Raw genomic sequence first — 21762 nt, 5'->3', positions numbered from 1 at the left:
AACTGAATTGACCAACAAGCGCAAGTGTGAACATTAGGAAAAAACAAACCTTAAGAAGACTGGAAGAGAGCTGAAGTCCAAGACCTGAGAAGCAGACTGAATCACCAGCAACAGGATAGGGCGTCGGCTGTCTTATATCCAGTCTGATACTCCAGAGATCCAATCGTTATCTTCCTCATCAGGTGGCAGATCACTACCACTTAAACCAACCTCACTACCTCCTGTCACCACCAGAGGGAGAATGGAAGGAGAACTCTCAACGTGGAGCAGAAAATGAGCTCATAACAGGATGGGACTTGTAGTCCCATCGGACGATGCTTGTATACACACACACAGCCCCGCAGACCCCCGCACAGCCCCGGCAGACCCCTGCATAGCCCCGGCACAGCCCTGGCAGACCCACAGACTCCGCACAGCCTGCAGACCCCCACACATCCCCGGCAGACCCCCCCACACAGCCCCAGCAGACCCGCAGACCCCGGCACAGCCCGCACCCCCCCCGCACAGCCCGCAGACCCCCCGCACAGTCCCGCAGACCCCCCGCACAGCCCCGGCAGATCCCCACACAGCCCCGGCAGACCCGCAGACCCCAAACAGCCCTGGCAGACATCCGCACAGCCCCGTAGACCCCCACACAGCCCACAGACCCCTGCACACACACTATACCCCCGCACTGCCGCATATGCACACACATATAGCCCGCAGACACCATACACGCACACAGTCACCGCCCACACACTATACACGCACACAGTCACCGCCCACGCTCCGCTCACACACTTCCCTCCTCCCGATTTGCAGCATTTCATCTGCAGCAAAACCACAGATCTTTTTTAGACCTGCGGTTTTTATGCGGAAGTGCCCGACTCAAGTGCAAGTCAATGGGTGCGGAAACGCTGCAGATCCGCACAAAGAATTGACATGCTGCGGAAAATAAAACGCTGCGAATCCGCGTGTTTTTTCCGCAGCGTGTGCACAGCATTTTTGGATTTTCCATTGATTTACATTGTGCGCACTCTGCACTGCGGATCTGATGAAGTTCTGCGCATCCAAAAACACTGCGGAAACGTATAAAAAACCGCAACGTGTTCACATACCCTTACTCTGAACTCCATCTGGCCTCTGTTTAGCGATGTCCTTCTTTTCAGACTGCCCTGTATCTCAGCCGTGCCTGCCTGCCAGTGTCTGAGCCGTGCCTGCCTGCCAGTGTCTCAGCCGTGCCTGCCTGCCCTGTGTCTCAGCTATGCCCGCCTGCCAGTGTCTCAGCCATGCCTGCCTGCCAGTGTCTCAGCTGTGTCCATCTGCTACTCGTGCCTGTCGCCCGTACCGTCTCCCCAAGTGGGATAATAATAATAATCTTTATTTTTATATAGCGATAGCATATTCCGCAGCGCTTTACAGTTTGCACACATTATCATCACTGTCCCTGATGGGGCTCACAATCTAAATTCCCTATCAGTATGCCTTTGGAATGAGGAGGAAACCCACGCAAACACGGGGAGAACATACAAACTCCTTGCAGATGTTGTCCTTGGTGGGATTTGAAGCCAGTGCTGCAAAGCATCAGTGCTATCCACTGAGCCACCGTGCTGCCCACTGTTTAGGCACATCAGGGACTTTCCAAACACAACATAGTGTTCACTAATTATTCTAGCAAATTTTGAATTCAAAAAGCCAAATGGCACTCCTTTCCTTCCGAACTCTGCCATGCACCCAAACAGTGGTTTTACCCCCCGCATATGAAGTATCTTTGTATTCAAGAGAAACTGCACGACAAATTTTGGGATCAATTTTTCTTGTTACCCTTGCGAAAATAAAGTATTTGAGTCTGAAGTAAAATGTTTGTGAAAAAAGTTAACTGTTCATTTTTTGGAGTATTTTGAATGGTCTCTCTTCTGGATATTTTCTGTCATATAGAACCCTCAAAGTCACTAGAATTTGCTGGTCAACTTTTAACCCTTATAACTTCCTAACAAAAAAGTTATGTTTCAAACATTGTGCTGGTGTAAAGTAGACATGTAAATGTTATTTATTAACTATTTTGTGTGACAAATCTCTCTGATATAAGAGCATAAGAATTTCTGCTTTTTTTTTTTTTTTTTTACAAATAAACACAAGTCTTACGGAATAAATGTTACCACTGTCATGAAGTACAATATGTTATGAAAAAATAATCTCAATCACTGGGATCTATGGAAGCGTTCCAGAGTTATTACCTCATAAAGTGACAGTGGTCAGAATTGTAAAAGATTGGCCTGGTCATTAACATGCAAACCACCTTGGTGGTTAAAGGGGGGTTAATGTTTTAATTTTTTTTATTTTATAAATATTATCATTTGTTTTTAATGAAGTAAATAATTTTAAAAGTTTAGGTATTTCCTCTTTTAAGCAGAAGGGGGAGCAGCTGCTGAAAGTTGCCATGAAAACAAAGCATACAACTAGCTCATATTACTACTGCAGTAAATGTGGGCTCACACGTATGTGACATCACTCCTCTCCTCCCGTTCTGGATGTTTGTAAAAATATAAGAAAGGATGAAGCTGAGGATCACAGTGAGGAGCCATTCTGTTGGTGACTGAAAGTGATACTGACAAGCACAATGTCAAGGAAGATGGCAGGCAACACTGATTCTGTTTAGTTAGTACTGCTCGCTGTATCATAAGCTGGTGTTAGATACGTGGCGTGTATCACATGCGCTATTAGATTCACTTAGAGAAACTCATGCTGAGATTATATACAGGGCTAGGTGCTTTATACTCTAGAGAGGCCTAAAGGTAGTGCATTATAATATATGGATGCCTGTAGGGAGTGCATTATACGGTATAGAGGCCTATGGGGATGCATTATACCATATGGAGGCCTATGGGGATCAGCAGTCACAGCCAGACACCACCCTGGAGCGGCACCTGGCAGCTGCCTGCCGCACAAAAACCTGACCTCACCATCAGAGGCTCCAGTGAAAACCAAGGCAGCTGTCTTAGTCATGCCCCTTCCAGGGTAGTCTGGTTTGTGGCACAGTGGGGCCACAACCCCCTGGCTCACGCCCACCAGTCAGGGCGTAAGCGTGACACAAAAGCACTGACTAATGATGATCAAACCCAGGACCATAAAGCATAAAATAGCACTTAAAATATTCACAGTACACACTGATTAATAATATTCAGGTCACAGAAAAATAACAAATATACTACTGGCATATAGAAGTAAACCCATAAAGAAAGGATAACACAGAATAGCAAATGTTGTCCTAAACAAATAGCTGCTGCAGGAGCATAAATTCCAAAAAAGGAGTGGTATGTAAACAACAATAAGTGCAGCTCATACACAAAACCTAAATCATGCAAGAGATAAATATAATCATTTTACCACGCAAGCATCATTAGTTACCCATGAATCATGGCCAGTAAATGTGAGCCTGAGGGTATGTGCACACGGTGCGGATTCTGCTGCGGATCTGTAGTGTTTCTGCAGCTGCGGGTCTGCAGCAGATTTAGGTGCGTTGTACAGTACCATTGTTTTCAATGGTAAACTAGAAAATGTAGTGCACATGCTGTTTTGCTGCAGTTTACAATCCGCAGCATGTCAATTCTTTTGTGCAGAAACGCTGCAGTTTCACGCCTCATCCATTATGAGGTGTAAAACCGCAGGGCAAAACCGCAGATTTATCTGCGGTTTTTACTACAAAATCCGCATAGCCAAAAAACTCCGTGTGCACATAGCCTCAGATGTCCAAGTGGTCAAAAGGGCATAAGAGTAGAAAAAAGTGCTAAATGCGGTCCATGGGGAGGTCGGCCTGACCTCCCCATGGACTGCACTTAGCATTTTTTTCTACTCTTATGTCCTTTTGACCACTTGGACATCTCAGAAATAAAAAGAGGAACCAGGCGCACCAACATGTGTAATCAATTAGCAAAAATAGGGAGGTGCAGCAACAGTAGTCAAGTATACATGAACAAAGGAAAGGAAAAAGCACTACTGCAAAATGTACACACTAGACCCAAAATGCTTTGATAAATATAAATAGATTTTATTAGCACACATAAGATCAATACATTTAAAACATAAGTAAAAAGACATGGCTGAAACCACCCATAATCATCTGCATAATGACATGATACAAAAACATAATAGTTGTAATTAGTGTTGAGCGATACCTTCCAATATCGTGAAATATCAGATCGGATTGGATCGGACCGATACCCAAAAAGTATCGGATGTCGCCGATTCCGATACAGGAAACCAATGCAAGTCAATGGGACAGAAATATCGGAATTAAAATAAACCCTTTTTTTCCTTGTTGGTTAATTCTACATGAAGAAAAACAACTAATAATAATGTAGAAAGTATTGGGGGAGGTGGAGGAGACATTAAAGGCATAGAGGTTTAGCCCAATCAAATGGAATAGCAGGAATTATTTTTTTTTCAAGACGTTCGGAGTTACAAAGATATTGACTATGTTAACCTTTGTTATATTTTGTCAGATATGTATGTTTCCCTACTTCCATGCTCTTCACCTTCTTTTTTACTTCTCCCACACTTTCTCCTTCATGATCCTCAGCAGCAGCAGAAGCATCTTTTTCATCAACTTCTTCTTCACCTTCTTCCTATTATTCTTTTTTTTTACATTCTTCATATTCTTCTTATTCAGCTGTTATTTTTCTTCATATTCTACTTCTTCATCTTCTTCATATTCTTCTTCTTCATCATATTCTTATTTGTGACAGGCTTTCCTGTAATTGTTATCTATAAAAGTGTGAAGATTACACCTTCCGTTCTGCCTGTCACAAAAGATTTACAACAGGATTTGTCCGCATTCAGTTTGGCCTGCAGCAGCAGGCCTTTTCCAGGGGCACCACGAGGAGGAGCGGACTCACCCCCATACACTGCTTTGTCTTCTTCTGCTTATAATTTAGATAATATCTTTTGCTCTGATTTTTAGTCTTATGCTTAATGTTCTTCTGCTTTTTGTTCTTCTGTTTCTTGGTCTTCTGTCTCTTGTTGTTCTGTATCTTGGTGGTTGTCTTCATGTTCTTTGTCCGCTTGGTCATCTTCTTCAGGGTCATCTTTTTGGTCTTCCTTGGGGTGGTCTTCAGGGTTGTCGTCAGGGAGATCCAGAGTGATTATAAAAAACCATTTCAAAAAGTGTGAACTTGGAAATGTAGCAGAAGGTACAAGAAGGCTGAGGAACTGCCGAGAACCAGCTAACAGTACTGGAACCCGGATGGGTAGCAGAAGGAACAAGAGCCAATGGCACTACCGAGGACCAGCTGACGGTACTGGAACTCAGTTACTAAGCAGGAGGTACCTGTGCTAGAAAGCACTACCATGGACCAGCAGACGTTGCTGAAACTCGGATACCGAGAAGGAGGCACCTAAGCCAAAGGCACTGCCGAGAACAAGCTGACGGTGCTGGAACCCAGATGGGCAGCAGAAGGTACCCATGAAAAACAAAGTTGCAAGGCCGCGAGCCGGCCGCAGTTACCGAAACCCACAGTCCTACAGGGGGTGCTTGTACTATTGGCACTACGGAACCAGCCTTTATTGCCAGAACCCGCAGCCCACATAGGAAGCACCTAAACTGCAGGCACCATAGAGTCGGCTAACCCGACCGCAACACAACAGGACAATGTATTGGTGACAAAGTGACGATGACACTTCCCGGAAACAGCTGGCGCGCTGGACCCAGGCTGGGCAGGAGGGAATACCTGTGCCAAAGACACTTCTGAGCAACAACTGGCATTGTTGGAGCCCAGGGATTACAGTACAAACAGAGTGGAGGCAGAGTCCTAATTGGAGCAAGTTCAAAATCTGTAGTAGTGTGAATGTGGACAGAGCAGGCGAAATTGCCGGACACACATCAGGGGATCAGCTGACGTTACTGAACCCCACTAACACAGGAGCTAGTGTTTTTCTCTGTGCAGACGGCACTTCTGAGCAACAACTGGCGGTTTTGGAGCCCAGGGTCAATCATGGAGAAGGCAGAGGACTAATTGTAGAAAGTTTAATATCTGATGTTGGGATGAATGTGGAGGCAGCAGGAGATATTGCCGGACACACAGCAGGGGAGCAGCTGGTGTTACTGAACCCCACTAACACAGGAGCTAGTGTTTTTCTCTGTGCAGACGGCACTTCTGAGCAACAACTTGCGGTTTTGGAGCCCAGGGTCAATCTTGGAGAAGGCAGAGGACTAATTGTAGAAAGTTTAATATCTGATGTTGGGATGAATGTGGAGGCAGCAGGAGATATTGCCGGACACACAGCAGGGGAGCAGCTGGCGTTACTGAACCCCACTAACACAGGAGGTAGTGTTTTTCTCTGTGCAGATGGCACTTCTGAACAGCAACTGGCGGTGTTGAAGCCCAGGGTCAATCGTGGAGTAGGCTGAGGCGGAGTCAATGGAGGAGGAAGACATATCTCCTGAAGAGAGAGGTACACATTGCTCTAGTAGTCAGTATGTAGAGCGAGGGTGGGGTGATGCAGAGCAGGCAGAGATGACACCTCAAGCAGGGGACAGCATTTCTTGGCCAGTTGGGAGTCTGCAGCATATGGTTGATTTCATGCTGCAGTGCCTGAGAAACGACCGCCGCATCGCCCACATTCTCAACACAGCTGATTATTGGGTGTACACCCTCCTAGATCCTCGCTACCGGAACAACTTACAAAGCCTCATAACACCGTTGAACCGGGAGCGTAAAATGCGGGAGTACCAAGACACACTGGTGCATTCCATCATGTTCTCCATTCCACCCGAGAGCAGTGCTGCTAGTGCTTTACAAAGCAGCTCTGTGCGTCGAGGCAGTGGAGGAAGCTCTGCACAAAGAGGGAGCAGAGGCAGCGCCTCAGCACATGGCAAGACCAGTATGGCCCAAATGTGGCAAAGTTTTGTGTGCCCGCCACAAATGTCTACACCATCACAGACGGCTCCAGTCAACAGGAGGCAACGTTTTCGTCAAATGGTGACAGACTACATGTCTTGCCCTCTCAGTGTACTCCCAGACAGCTCTTCCCCCTCCAAGTTTTGGGTATCTAAGCTGGATACATGGCCAGAGCTTAGCCAGTATGCATTGGAGGTGCTGGCTTGCCCTGCTGCAAGTGTATTATCAGAACGCGTCTATAGTGCCGCAGGTGGTGTACTAACAGACCGTCGCATGCGACTATCGTCCGATAACGTTGACCGGCTTACTTTTCTGAAAATGAACAAGGCCTGGATCTCGCCGGAATTTGCCAGTCCTCTTCCAGATTAAATAATTGGTTGGCAACAGTATCCAGGTCTCCTGTTGTGTTCATGTTTCTACCACCTGAACTGTAATCCCTGGGCTCCAACACTGCCAGTTGCTGCTCAGAAGTGCCGTCTGCACAGTCAACACTTGCTCCTGTGTTATTGGGGTTCAGTAACGTCAGCTGATCCCCTGCTGTGTGTCCGGCAATGTCTCATTCATGTCTTTGTGAATGCTAAAGCACCCTATAACAAATAGGCTCATGAGGACATGATCAATGTACATGGAACTATCATGAGGCACAGTAGCGTAGCTACCGGGGGGGAAGAGAGGGCAGTGGCCCCAGGCCCCATGCTCTGAGGGGACCTTCCCGGAGCTACGCTACTGTAACTGTATTGGTATGCACAGCGCCCCGATACAGTTACATTCTGCGGCAGAGCAGGGAGAATCAATCTCCCTGCTCTGCCGCCTGGCCACTACGGGGCCCCTGAGCAGGCGGGGGGGGCCCGGTGCCAGCAGTGGGCCCCCCGCCCGTCATCACAGGGTCAGCTGTATCGGCATCTAGCCGATACAGCTGACCGCAGTGATTAGACAAGGAGCGAGCTCTCCTTCTCCCATCATCCCCCTCTCAGCATCTGACAGCGGGCGTGCTGACGTCACTGCCCGGCGCTTGCAGTCAGGGTATGAGCAGGAGCAGTGAGCAGCGCATGTGAGGTGAGTATTTTTTGTGGGGGTGTATTATTTTACAGTCTGCCTTTGGGGGGTTGCTGCCTTACCTATCAGTCTGCCTATGGGGGGTGCTGCCTTACTTATCAGTCTGCCTATGGTGGGGTGTTGCCTTACCTAACACTAACAAGAAAGTCCAAAGCGACAGGCGGATGGGAGACATCCTGGACACCTCCGGACATGCAGCAGAGGTCCTAGAAGACAACTCCAGAGTAGCTAGCAAGTTTGAAAACCATGGAAGCCACATGCAGTGGGGAAACATGTATGAGAATCAACCAGTTAGCAGTGGCACTGAAATTTTCAGACATGTAACTCAGGGACTAAAAACCACAAGCGTCTTGGAGACTCTGGTTGATAATTGTGCACAGACAAACAGGCCTAGGAATTATACACATGGGGGCGCGCCAGCCTACTCTCAAAGCCCATTGTGGTGCACAAGAGAGTGAGGGAATCAAAGCATGGATCCAAGACAGACGTGTAACAGTGCTCTCAATTAATATCCCTATACAGTACAAGCATAAAATGGTGTTCCTTGGCTGCCCCATATTTTATACTGCCAGTAAAAGTCCCCTTGATTGACTGTGCGACACAATGTGATCAGATTGTGGCAGGACATTTTGAGGAAGCTCATGTTGCAGTATGCATCATTTGTGATATGGTGGCGGGTATTTTCCGATCCTTGTGGATCGAATTGCCTGGAACCTCGCCGTTGGGGAGATTTGATTTGAATTCAATGCTCCGCAGATTGATCCTCTCATCTCTAGCGTCAGTAATACAACTCTCCATTGCGTTATAGTATCTGATTCTAGTCTCCACTTTCCTCAGCTTTTTCTCTACACTTGCAGTCTCTTGATCCTCCTTCTCTTTTATTTTTTGTTCTCTATATTAAACTACTCTGTTTTCTCCAGTTCATTCTCCTTCTGGCTGTTCCCAATCGCTGCTCACTTTGAGACGATAGCATCAGAACATAGTGTGTGGTATTGTGCCCAACTTCCTGGTGTCGGTTGAACTGATGAGTTAGTGCGTCAGCAGCTGGAAGATAAGGGCATGTACCGTGAGTTTGGTTTGTGGTCTGTAGCACTCATACCTATGTTATTCTATACACGAGAAGAAAAAAAGAATAGCAGCATGCACAATTTTCCTCCAAGAATGAGATGGCACTCACCCAATCATGTATATAGGTCTGTAAAATAAAATAAAATGATGCAAAAATAATTATTTTTTATATAAAATCATTTTTATTGTGTAAAAGCAACAAAACATAAAATAAATTTATGAATGGGGTATCGCTGTATTCATACTGACCCGAAGAATAAAGCTACATTATCAATTTTTTTCACACTCAGAACAGCATTAAAAGACCCAAAAAACAATTACTGAATTGCTGTTTTTTGTTCATTCTGCCTCCCAAAAATAGAAAGCGATCAAAAAAGTCATATGCTGGAAAATGGTATTAATAAAAACATCAACTCGTCCCATATAAAAGAAGCTGTCACATGACTCTGTTGGCAGAAATATGGAAAAATTATAGCTGTCTAAATATGGGTATACGCAATAAAAAGCGTCTTTTAGTGTGTGACAGCAGCCAAACATAAAAACACAATGTAAATCCGGTATAGCTGTAATCGCACCGACCCAAAGAATAAAGTCGCTGAATCACCAATTCTTCACTTTTCTTTCACTGTTGATTTGTTCATTCTGCCTCCAAAAGATCGCAGTAAGGCTCTGCTCACATTTATCCTGTGCTCTGCACTGAAAACTTGTAAACTAAAAAGAGAAAAATGATATACACAATTTTTTGGGTTCAACCTGAGCAAATATTTATTTCAAAAATACAATATTAATTCACACACAGGCATAGAAAAAACTAATATAAAAACAGTTAAAAAGCCACATAAACAAAGAGATAAACTGTAACAACCCTGCTGGCATTACTGCATGGCCTCCCATCCCCCGCACACCAACATAATCACTGCTCCAGGTCATGCTGTGATTTCTGTCTGCTGCCAGCCCCATGCTCTGTGTCTCTTGCTTCCTGTCTGCTCTCTGCATGCAACTTTGGGGGTTTTATTTCTCCTGTTACCCTTGCAAAAAATAAAAATTTGGGGCGAAAATATCATTTTTGTGGAAAAAAATGATTTTTTTATTTTCACGGCTCTACGTTATAAACTTCTGTGAAGCACTTGGAGGTTCAAAGTGCTCACCACACATCTAGATAAGTTCCTTAAGGGGTCTAGTTTCCAAAATGGGGTCCCTTGTTGGGGGTTTCCACTGTTTAGGCACATCAGGGGCTTTCCAAATGCAACATGGCATCCGATCTCAATTCCAGCCAATTCTGCATTGAAAAAGTCAAACAGCGCTCCTTCCATTCCAAGCCCTGCCGTGCATTCAAACAGTGGTTTACCCCCACATATGGGGTATTGGCGTATTCAGGAGAAAATGCACGACAAATTTTGTGGTTCATTGTCTCTTTTTACACTTGTGAATATAAAAAATTGGTTCTGAAGTAAAATGTTTGTAAATAAAGTTAAATGTTGATTTTTTCCTTACATATTTTTTCAGTTCCTGTGAAGCACATAAAGGGTTAATAAACTTCTTGAATTTGGTTTTGAGCACCTTGAGGGGTGCAGTTTTTAGAAAGGTGTCACTTTTGGGTATTTCCTGTCATATTGACCTCTCAAAGTGACTTCAAATGTCATGTGGTCCCTAAAAAAAATGGTTTTGTAAATTTTGCTGTAAAAATGAGAAATCGCTGGTCAACTTTTAACCCTAATAACTTCCTAACGAAAAAAAATTTTGGTTCCAAAATTGTGCTGATGTAAAGCAGAAATGTGGGAAATGTTGTTTATTAAGTATTTTTTGTGACATATCTCTGTGATTTAAGGGCATAAAAATTAAAAGTTTGAAAATTGCAAAATTTTAAATATTTTCGCCATATTTCCATTTTTTTTCATAAATAAACGCAAGTCATATCGAAGAAATTTTACCACTAACATGAAGTAAAATATGTAATGAAAAAACATTCTCAGAATCAGCAGGATCTGTTAAAGCGTTCCAGAGTTATAACCTCATAAAGTGACAGTGGTCAGAATTGTAAAAATTCGCCTGGTCATTAAGCTGCAAATTGGCTCCGTCACTAAGGGGTTAAGGGGTCTAGTTTAAGAAATGGGGTAACTTATGGGGGTTCTTTACTGTTTAGGCACATTAGGGGCTCTACAAAGCATGACATGGCATCCTCTAATTATTCCAGCAAATTTTGCATTCGAAAGGTCATATGGAGCTCCTACCTTTCCCAGCCCTGCCATGCGCCCAACAGTAGTTTTCCTTCTCAGGAGAAATTGTACAACAAAATGTATGGTGCAATGTCTCTTTTTAACCTCATAAAATTGTGAAATATGGGGCTAAAAACATTTTTGTGGGGCAATTGTGATTTTTTTTATTTCCACGGCTCAACGTTATAAACTTCTGTGAAGCACCTAGGGGTTCAAGGTGCTCACCCCACATCTAGATAAATTCCCTAAGGGGTCTAGTTTCCAAAATGGTGGAACTTGTGGATGGTTTTCACTGTTTAGGCACATCAGGCGCTCTTCAAACACAACATGGCGTCCGCTAATTATGCCAGCAAGTTTTGCATTCCAAAAGTCAAATGGTGCTCTTTCCCTTCCAAGCCCTGCCATGCACACAAACAGTAGTTATCCTTCACATACTGAGTGTCAGCATACTCACAAGAAATTGCGCAACAAATTGTATGGTGCTATTTTTTTCCTGTTATCCTTGTGAAAATGCAGTATTTATGGCCCAAAAAATTTTTGTGGGAAAAATTGGATTTTTTTAATTTTTGCAGCTCAACGTTCTAAACTTCTGTGAAGCACCTGGGAGTTCAAGTTGCTCAATACACATCTAGATAAGTTCCCTGAGGGGTCTAGTTTCCAAAATGGTGTCAGTTGTGGGGGGTTTCCACTGTTTAGGTACATCAGGCACTCTTCAAATACAACATGGTGTCTGCTAATTATGCCTGAAAATTTTACATTCAAAAAGTCAAATGGCGCTTCTTTCCTTCTGAGCCCTACATGCACCAAACAGTATTTTTCCTTCACTTATGGGGTATCGTTGTGCTAAAGAAAAATTGCACAACAAATTATATGGTCCATTTTCTCCTGTTACCCTTGTGAAAATAAAAAAAATTGGGTTTAAAGGAAAGTTTTTGTGAAAAAAAAGTTAATCTTATTTTTCCTTCCACATTCCATTAATTCCTGTGAAGCACCTGAAAAATGGTTTTGTAAATTTTGTTGTAAAAATAAGAAATCGTCGGTCAACTTTTAACCCTTCTAACCCCCTATCAAAAACAAATATGATTCAAAAATTGTACTGATGTAAAGAAGACATGTGGGAAATGTTATTTATTAACTTTTTGTGAGATGTCTTATTTAAGGGCATAAAAATTAAAAGTTTAACATTTTCAAAATTTTCCCCAAATTTCTAGATTTTTTTTTTACAAATAAACATAAGTCATAGCAAAGAAATTTTACCACTATCATGAAGTACCATATGTCAAGAAAAAAATTCTCAGAATCAGTGGGATCCGTTGAAGCGTTCCAGAGTTATTACTACATTAAGTGACAGTGGTCAGAACTGAAAAAATTGTCTTCGGGGTGAAGGTGTTGATATTACTGGAATGGGAATAAAATGAATTATTTTAACCCATTTGGAGATCTTACAAAAAAATCTCTGGCTGTATACCATTTTTAAAGTGTTCTCCTACTATGTCACAGCATATCACTAGGGAAGCCGACTGATTGGAAACCCACAGATTTCTAGAATTAGAGCTGCGGTTGCTCTCAGTGCTATTTTAGAGCATAGGCTAAAAAACAATCCTAAGGCTGGAGTCACAGTAGAGAGGAATACGGATGAGTGCTATGCGATAAAAAATCGCATAGCACTCGGACCAATGTTAATCTATGGGGCAGCTCACATCATGCGTTTTTTTTTCCGCTTGTATTATACACATGCAGGTGAAATCGCAGCATGCTGCGATTTGCACCGTATTACGCCCAAGACTCGCCAATGCAAGTCTATGGGTGCGTGAAAGAAACGGATTACACAGGGACCATGCGTGTGACTTGCGAGAAATATGCAAGAGTTCTTCAGGTGGCAGGAAATTGAAGCAGCCATTATCAGGAAGCTAGGGCATGCTAGTTAGCTTGGCAAGTACTACAAAAAACCAGGAACGCCTCCACGGAGTCCACCATCTTGTCCACATACATAAACGTGGAGATGCTCATAGTTCTGGTCCAAGAGAGGCCAGAACTATGGGATCAGAGGGACACGCATTATGCTGACCGGACAAGAAAGGAGGCAGCATGGAGGAGGATATGTGTATATAATTATAAACTTAATAATTATCATGCCACATTATAGTGTAAAGTACTTTTTAGATCTCCAAAGCAGATTTTAAATATTAAATATTTTTGTGTATGTTTGTTTGCAGTGAATGATGTCTTGAGACGCTGGCGCAGCGTGAGGGACCAATACCGACGTGAACGACAGCAGCGTGCCAGGAGTGGGGATGCAGCACAGACAAAAAGAAAGTATATATATGGAGTGCCCAGGCGCGTGAGAGCGCGGCGCTGGGCCGTGGGATACTCGGTACCGGGCCCGTCGACTTCAACGGGGGATGTTGTCACGGCGGCGGTGACCCGGTCCGTGGCCCTGGGGCGTCCATTAAATAATAAATTAGGGGAGAAAAAGGGGAAAAGTTGTTGGTGATGTGGTAAAAATGAAGATAAAGTTTATAGATAATTAAATACGTGACGCCACCTGTGGTATTCTGGTCAGAGGTGACCAGCGCTGCGGTGTTGTTCCCCTGAGACTGTTGATGTGGCGCAGCTGAGGTGAAAATAGCTTTCCACAGGTAGAGCAATAGTCCCAGAGCAAAGATGTTAGATTAATAATAAAAATGGTTGTGAACGTTGTGGAGAGAAATGAGAGGAGGACACAGAGAGGTGCAGTTTCTTTACCTTTTACTGGTAATTGGTTGCAATCCGGAGTACCACATACAGGTGATGGAATGAGTCCGGCTCGCCTGGAGGCATTCAGGGGATCCACCTTGCGAGGTGGGGATTTTGGACCTTTCCTTCTGCGCTTTGTGTGTGGGTCTCCACTGTTTATAACTAAGCTGTGACCCTCAATTGCGTGCTTATTTCACTATCCTGTACGGCTGTCAGCATGAGCCTATTCCACGTGTACCATCCTTTTCACTGTCAGCCCCGGACTCCTTATCTGCTGCCGTGCCCTCAGGTGTGCAATGTCGCACAGGAATTTACAATCCCCTGTACTTTCAGATTTGGCTATCAGGACATACAGCTCCTGTCAGCCTAGGACTCTGGTGTCCTCATTCTCTCTATTAGCGCTTTGCTCTGGGGTCTGCTATATGCAGTTGTTTAGCTTCCCCAGAGCCTCTCCGTCTCCCCCATCGTCCTTCCCCTCCTGTCAGATCAGCTCTCCCTCCTGAACTGACAGGATCTTCCAGAAAGATCTTTTTACCTCACATTTTAACTGACTTGTCATTTTCCTCACAGCTTACAGTTGCTCTCGTTTCCATGACAACTCCCTCTGCTCATTTCTAGCTGACTCACCAACCCCCTCTGCTGGCCAGAATTTATAAGGCAGCTCCCTTTTCTGACCTGCAGCCGGAATTGTGATTTAATCTATGTTACCTGGCATTGGGGTCCCTTTCTGCCTCCAAGCATGACTTCACCTCTTAGAGGGAGGCAATGTCACTGTGACAACCGGTCTCTGAGGTGTCACATATACTTTGACAGGCTTTCTTTTCTGGCTCCCGTTCTGGATCTGAGACCGTAAGTGCATGCATCACACCACATTTTAAACATGCTGATTTTAGATTCACATGTAATATATTTTTCCAATCCCATTAAAACAGTACTCAGTCCAACCTAACTGAGAGGGGGACAGCCTCTGACTCAGAGGCTCCTATAGATCCAGTGGGGGAAGGTGAAGAGGTGGCTGGCCCATCATCTGCAGCTTCCAGCTGCATCCTCACATAGCCACCATCACCACCACCAGCACTGGCATCAGAGGAACAGGAGGAACATCCAGAGGTGGACAAGGGAAACAGAAGCAGCCCTACCATGCCTCTGGAGACCTCTCCCCAGGCTGCTGTCATCCCACGCCGTGGCCGACGCAGGAGAGACATTACAGTCTCTAGCACCAGGAGGTAGGTGGATACTGGTGTATTAAATTATTTGGCCAGGGCAGCACACGATGATGGTGAGGAAGCATATGCCCGTTACCTCCGTCCAATACCCCAGGAGGTCAGACTGCGTGCCCGTGAAGCAATTCAAATACTAATTGATGCCTGCACACCCCCCAATTATTCCAACCCGGTTTTTGAATATTTGGAACATTGGCAACTCTCAACCAGAAATCAGCTTCAAATGCCAGGAATTTCCTAAGTTCATGCTCAATCAGTATCTGAGTCACATCCTCCCCGTGTGCCAACACCACAGCCACATCACCCCCAAACACTACATTGGCCTACACACGGCTAAATGTCAGGCTATAATGCACCTGCCCAATATGGCCACTTGATCAGACCCTCTGATGGAGGCTGGTCCCAACATGCGTATGGTTGACATGGCCATATTGGGGGGTATGAACCACGTGGATACTCCAATCCCCAGGAGTATCCTCTCTAGTATCCAACCTCACATTTATTGAAGCCACCACAGGATCCTGCCCAGATCCACCATCCGGGGACATCATATGTTAATAGGGGTATCACTAGGGGGAGTGAGGTTCAAGTTTCACCTCCAACGCAGCAAACAGGGCAAGCTGCCCTTCCGCCATCACCACCCCCAACGTAGCATAATTTATCATTTATGTTTATTATATTGTTTTTTCTTTTAAACTCAACTTTCTTGTTTTTATTCTGCTAAGTTTTTTTGTTGTTAGTCATCCCATTTGTATTGGGAAAAGAAACAATATGCTGCTAATATCGTTTTGTCTTATGACTAACGCTAGTTTTTGAGTAAAAACAGTTTGGACAAACTGACTAATGTGTAATGTTCTGGCTAAATGGTTAATCTTTGCATTTAAACATTTGCAACATTATAAGGGAAATACTACACACACTTGAAACCAAAAAATTAGTTTACTTAAACTACATAATTCAAAGTTACAACACTGAAATAGCATTGTGTTGCCGTGGAGTAGCTCCCTCTAGTGTAACAAAATAGTTAGTAAAAACATCCCACACTTTTAATCCAGAGGGCTGATGACTGAGAGGTATCCCATGTGTAATAGGCCTCACAACATTTGACAACACAACTTCATCACCTTTAGATGAGGAGCAGTCATGTATTCCTGTAAAGTTATGAAGGATCACACACGCTTTAATCACCTCATTTACATTAGATTCACCAAGCTGAATGGCTGACTGCAGGACAAGCCATTTGGCACAAAGAATGCCAAAGGCACACTCAACCAGTCGTCTTGTGCGGGATAGGCGTAAGTTAAAAATTCTGCGCAGGTAGTCCCGGCCTCTGCGGGGATAGGGTCTCATGATGTGACATGTTAATTGAAAGGCCTCATCAGAAACCAAAACATATGGCACAGCATCCATAGTGGACCCTGGTAGGTGACATGGGGGTGGTAGGTCCAACTCATTATTGTGCAGTTGCCGACCCATAATGGAAGAATTGAAGACTCTGGAGTCTCCAATTCTTTCATAGGACCCAATATCTACAGTTATAAACCTGTAGCGACTGTCGACCAGGGCCAACAAGACTACAGAAAAATATTGTTTATAATTATAATATTGTGACCCTGAGTTTGGCGGCTTACGCACACGGATGTGCTTCCCATCCAGTGCGTCAATACAGTTTGGAACCTGGCAGGTCTCCTCAAAATCACGGGCTATCCGCAACCAGTCTTCCATTTTTGGCTTAGGCATGACCACTTGATGAAGTCGAGACCATATTTCCGAACACGTAGACCAGACTATGCCTGAGATTGTTGATTTTCCTATTAAAAATTCATGATGCAGTGCCACATAGGAAAGGCCAGTTGTAAGGAAGCTAAAAGTAAATGGGGAAAAAAAAATAGATAACATTCACCATAACAAACCATTTTCACATTCAGCAAAGTTATAGTCTGTACATAACAAGCCAAACCATAACATTAAAAACAATGGCTTTTGGGTTGCAAAAATATTCAAATATTATGATTAATCACATGTTGTATTTTGACAATAAAAAACAAACTGAACAAAAAGTAAGGTGTAAGGGAAGAAAAAAAAACAAGGCTGATTGAAACATCATCAACACAGAGGAGGAATACATGCAGTAACGTAAGGATAAGGCGATCCTCAGCAGAAATACACTTGCGCATCCTGGTGTCCTTAAAGGTGATCCCTGGGTGCACTATCTCCAACAAAATATCAAAGGTGTCATGGCTCATCCAACAATATTGGAAGAACTTGTCAGGATGGGTCCGCAGAGATGCATAGAGACAGTGGAAATGGCCTTTAGTGAGGCGTTGCCTCAGAAGCGGATGGACCCACATTCGTCTCCGCCTCCTCGGATCCACAATCACTGGGTATGGCTGCCCAAAGTGGCGTGACAAAGCCCAGTTGTAAAGCACCCGCTCAGTTGGGGTGAAAGTAAGCCTGTCTGACATGTTTGACACAAAGCAGAAATACCCCAACACAAGCATGGCGTGAAAATGCAAAGACTGGAGTGTGCCACCTGTTGTTGAGGCAATAAATAGGGTTGTTGATTAGGATTTAAATTATTTTCAGGCCGAAAAACCATTAAGGCCGGAGTCACACTGGCGATTTAAACGGCCGAGTTTCGCATGGTAATACACGGCGCTGCCGCCGGGACTCAGGAGCGGGGCGTGCGGCCGCATAGCAATACATGGAGCTGCACTCCCCGCTCCTGAGTCCCGGCGGCAGCGCCGTGTATTACCATGCGAAACTCGGCCGTTTAAATCGCCAGTGTGATCCCGGCCTAAATGTCCATTTTGCAAAGCTGCGAGAAAAAGTCCTTATACAGATGTCATACGGATGCTTAAATGCGAGAAAATCACATCCTCGCATTGCACACAGATGACATGCGGATAATTGTTCAAGGAACATTTCTGCGATCCTTGTCCGCGTAAAACGGACTGTATTTTTACAGGATAAGTGTGACTCCAGCCTAAATGTCAAGAATGGAGATATGCAGAGAATCACGAGCCTAAAATTTCATGGTAATTTCACTTTTTATACTACCCACATACAAGACAAACTCATGTCTGCCACTACTTTGCTGTCAATGCGTATCGTATTCTGAAATCTGCATAGCATGTGGGGTGAGAGCCCCGGTCTATCTGACAGAGGGAGCTGTTTACACACGTTATGCCAAAATTAAACTCGCAGCATAGACCAAAACATAACTGTCCTCTGAAACAGTTTCACAGCTCTGGGTGTGGATTCTCAGTGGGGAGGAACAAGAGGTTTGCTTCTAGAAAAGGCATTTAATGCATGAACAGGCAAAACATCTAGAAGGTCATCATCACCATGTGCCACGAATGGACCTGCTGCCTTCTGCTGGACTATTTCTTCTGAAAAAAAAAAACATGTCTTTACCCCAAGTCCATGAGAAACATTTCTGTAAGTATCTTTCTAAATGAGTAGCGAGCAGGGTGAGGTCTCCTGAGGCCACAAATAATGGGCGTTCATGGGGAACTAATGTTGCACATCATCATTATACATGTTGATTCTAGTAATACAATTGTACTCACATATTTTTCGGACAGATGACAACATGCTCCTTTCATAGATATCTAAAATGTGTCTCATTGTGATCATCAGATTATTTGACCAGGCACTAAAACTTTACAGACAATAGCTTGGATAAAATGTGCAGAAAAAAAATCAGCATGGGAAACCGTACAGATTGCTGTATCCTGTAACATGCACTCTTTATATCCTGCTACTTGTCTCATCGGATATTTTAATTTGTTTCTTTTATTGTATGTATTGAATGTGATCACGTTTACTTTATGTCGGTGCCAATCAAAATATGGGCAAATAAAGTTTAGACGTGAAATCCACAGCAAAAACGCCAAGCTTCAATGCTGATTGCAAACGTATAATGGTCTCACTGCCGATTAACAGAATAACCTACCGTACGTAAAAGATACAGTGTGAAATGGATCATCTGCGGAATTTTGCTTTTGGCAAATTTATCAAAATGTTCTTGAGATTGCCACATTTGTGACATCAATAAAATGTTGAGAGATGTTTTCACAAATGTTATGCCACCCACCTACTGATGTGAGACTGCACAAAAATTTTGTGATTTTTTTTTTTTTTTCAAATTGCACCCATGAGTTTAAATCCCGGCCGAGCGCTTTTTACTTGATTTGGTTAATACAGGTGGGGCAGAATAAATTAGATATTGGTGCTAATTTACTAAAGCTATCTAGCTTTTAGACAGTGCAGATTTAGAGCAGGTTTTGTTTGAGGGCGATCTGACAAAACATCGGGTCACACTCAGATGTTACAATACTGGCCCATGCACATGTCCGATATTTTTCATCGAACTGAGACGAAAAAAAGTAGCAACCCAAATTTGATCTGACGTTTGGCTCAAAGAGTCTGTGGAATCATCGGACTGCACTCGGAACACATCTGAGTGCAGTCCGACTAACACAATGGAGAAGATGGAGAAATTTTACTTTCCATTGCCTCCTCATCTGAGAATCGGATCATACAGTGCTCACACTTTAATCATACGCTGAACAAGAGTTTCATGTACATAATTGATCAGATTCTTTCAGATGGAATCTATGGTCATCTGGACCAGCCCTTAAGAGGGAATTTATCATCCCTTTGAAGCCAAGAAACAGGAGTCAAAAAGTTTCAAAACTTTCAAAAATTGGAGATGCCATGTCCCCTTCTGCTAAACCCTATCTCTGCACAAGAAAGATGTATATCTTTGTACCGTGTTAGCCAGTGGATAGAAAAATATTCAGGATTGAGAGTCCTCAGTAGTTGATACCTTTTAATGGCTAACTGAAAAGATGGTAATACATTGCAAGCTTTCGAGACTACTCAGGTCTCTTCATCAGGCATAGACTAATACAAAATCTGAAGTCACATATTTATGCACAATACAGCCTAGAAAAAATGCAATAGATAAGACAAGTGACGTGAAGCAGAACTATCAGTATGGGAGAGGGAGAAACATAAATATAAACATTGGACCAGTTCATAGATAAGGAGTCTGGATGTTTTATGGTCCTCTGATTGGGGTCTAGTTCTGTGTTGCCCCGCAAGGTTTTAAAAGGAAATTCCTTAATTGATGTAAAAAGACATAAATCCATGCGACACATTCATTCCAGCACTGAGAGTGTCAAAGGTCGTCATAAATTTGTACTCCCAAACTCGTCTCTCTCTGAGAATTGAAGTTACCTTTCAATACCAGTAATTTCATATCCACGCTGCTGTGATCAGGGATACAGAAATGTTTTGCCACAGGTAGATCCATTCTTTTTTCTCTTATTGTGTGACGATGAGCATTCATCCTTGTTCTAAGCTTTTGCCCTGTCTCCCCCACATACAGACCCCCAGTTGGACATTTAGTACAAATAATTAAGTACACCACATTAGATGTAATGCAGGTGAAAGTACCTGGGATCTTGTACCTTTCCTTGCAACCAGAAAAAATGTAAAACCTGTCCATTTATAATGACCACGGACAAGATAAAGATTCCCAACTCACATCAGGACTACTTGCATTTTTTCTAGGCTGTATTGTGCATAAATATGTGACTTCAGATTTTGTATTAGTCTAGCCTGATGAAGAGACCTGAGTAGTCTTGAAAGCTTGCAATGTGTTACCATCTTTTCAGTTAGCCATTAAAAGGTATCAACTACTGAGGACTCTCAATCCTGAATATTTTTCTATCTCTGCACAACAAATGTACTACATTGTAGTTGAACTCTACTCCAGTCTTGATAATTTAGTTTGTTGGAGTTAAGTCTGCCAAATTTATTAAGAGGCATACTACCTGTTACTATCTTTGGTGCATGTTTAGCCTAATAATGTGCCAGAAAATATGATCTTAGGGTCCAATCAGCCCATTTTCATCTTTTCATTTCTGTTTTTCCTCCCCTTCTTCCCACAGCCATAACTCTTATTTTTATGTCCACATACACGAGTTGCACTTTTGAAAGACACCATTCATTTTACCCACATAGTGTACCCAAAAACAGGGAAAAAATTCCAAGTGCTGTGAAGTTGTGAAAAAGTTGTGAAAAAAAACACAATTTGTTTTTCGGGAATAATTTTCACGATGTACATTTTGTAGAAAAAGTTACCTTGCAGTAAGATTCTCCACATCAATACGATCATCGATTACGGTGACACCAAACATGTCAAGTTTTTACATTATTTTATTGGTGAAAAAAAATCTGAAATTTGCATAAAAAATGTTGGGAGTTGTGCCGGCATTTTCCGAGACTCATAACATTTTTATTTTTTGTCTGATGGAGCTGTATGATAGCTTATTTTTTTGTTAAACGAGACAGTGTTTTTAATACTATCATTTTGGGATAGATGCGACTTTCATCGCTTGTTACAGCATTTTTTGTGAAATTGTGGAGATAAAAAAAAACTTAATTTTGGCATTCTTGAATTTTTTACATTTACAATGTTTATCGATCAGGTTAATTGTTTTTATATTTTTATAGATCGGACTTTTCTGAACACGACAATACCACATGTGTATTTTTTAAATGTTTTTAATATCT

The 21762-nt window shown here is 43.2% G+C and overlaps 1 protein-coding gene across 2 annotated transcripts in view; it reads left to right on the top strand.

Annotated features, from left to right (window-relative positions):
- The first annotated feature begins 18443 nt into the window (after window positions 1–18443).
- LOC141085602 (galactoside alpha-(1,2)-fucosyltransferase 2-like) overlaps window positions 18444–21762 on the top strand; it is a 428258-nt gene continuing 424939 nt past the window's right edge. For both annotated transcript variants that reach the window (XM_073571122.1, XM_073571119.1), the window contains exon 1: window positions 18444–18615. The gene's annotated coding sequence lies outside the window, so the exon portion shown is untranslated. The remainder of the gene's footprint in view (window positions 18616–21762) is intronic.

This window comes from Dendrobates tinctorius, unplaced genomic scaffold (genome assembly GCF_039654945.1).
Source record: "Dendrobates tinctorius isolate UK_male_01 unplaced genomic scaffold, ASM3965494v1 ptg000028l, whole genome shotgun sequence".
Lineage (NCBI taxonomy): Eukaryota > Metazoa > Chordata > Amphibia > Anura > Dendrobatidae > Dendrobates > Dendrobates tinctorius.
The sequence above is the reverse complement of the archived record's forward strand: the minus strand, read 5'-3'. Positions and strand labels throughout refer to the sequence as shown.